This window comes from Meleagris gallopavo (genome assembly GCF_000146605.3).
Source record: "Meleagris gallopavo isolate NT-WF06-2002-E0010 breed Aviagen turkey brand Nicholas breeding stock chromosome 14 unlocalized genomic scaffold, Turkey_5.1 Chr14_random_7180001841336, whole genome shotgun sequence".
Classification (NCBI taxonomy): Eukaryota; Metazoa; Chordata; class Aves; order Galliformes; family Phasianidae; genus Meleagris; species Meleagris gallopavo.
Window position 1 is genome coordinate 1 of NW_011098372.1, and position 569 is coordinate 569.

General features: G+C 59.2%; 1 long non-coding RNA gene across 1 annotated transcript; it reads right to left on the bottom strand.

The window, feature by feature from the left end:
• On the bottom strand, positions 1-560 carry LOC109364195. The gene is made up of 3 exons (XR_002110226.1): positions 449-560; positions 248-354; positions 1-29 (listed from the first exon to the last, which is right to left on the bottom strand). It is a non-coding gene; the product is annotated as an uncharacterized LOC109364195 (long non-coding RNA).
• Between the last annotated feature and the right edge of the window lie 9 nt (positions 561-569).

The window sequence follows — 569 nt, forward strand, 5'->3', positions numbered from 1 at the left end:
AGGCATCGTTGTCCTCCCACGTTGGTTCTCTGCCAGGGAAAGGAGGGAATGGAATGAGCACTGACTGCCCCAGGACTAAAACTAATCCATGGCATCCCTCCCCTTCCACCCGATGCCCAGTTCCAGCTTCCCAGTGATGCTGAGGCCCATGTAAATGGCTGCAAAGGGCCGGGCCAGCTGGGGTAGTCCTCGGGCAGACTCAGCCCTTGTGTCTTGACATCTCAAGAGCCGGCTGTAAGACACCAACCTGACTGGGATTCGGATCCCCATAATGTGCATGTCTGTAATAAACCAGTCTCGGTCTCTGCAGAGGGGGCACTGGAAGCAATAAAAGCCTGCACGCAGGGCCTGTTCCTGCAGCAGAAACAGAAGCAGCGTGAGCGTGAACCAGGAGGCCTGGTGCTGCTGAGCACCTGCCGTGCTCATGGGGTGAGGAGGGGGCTTCTACCTGGATGCAGGCCCGGTGGAACCAGGCGTGTCGGCAGGCTGGGCACACCATGGTGCTGTAGGACATGCTGTCCCCCACGGGCTCCATACAGACGATGCAGGTTGTGTCCTGCTCCGGCGCT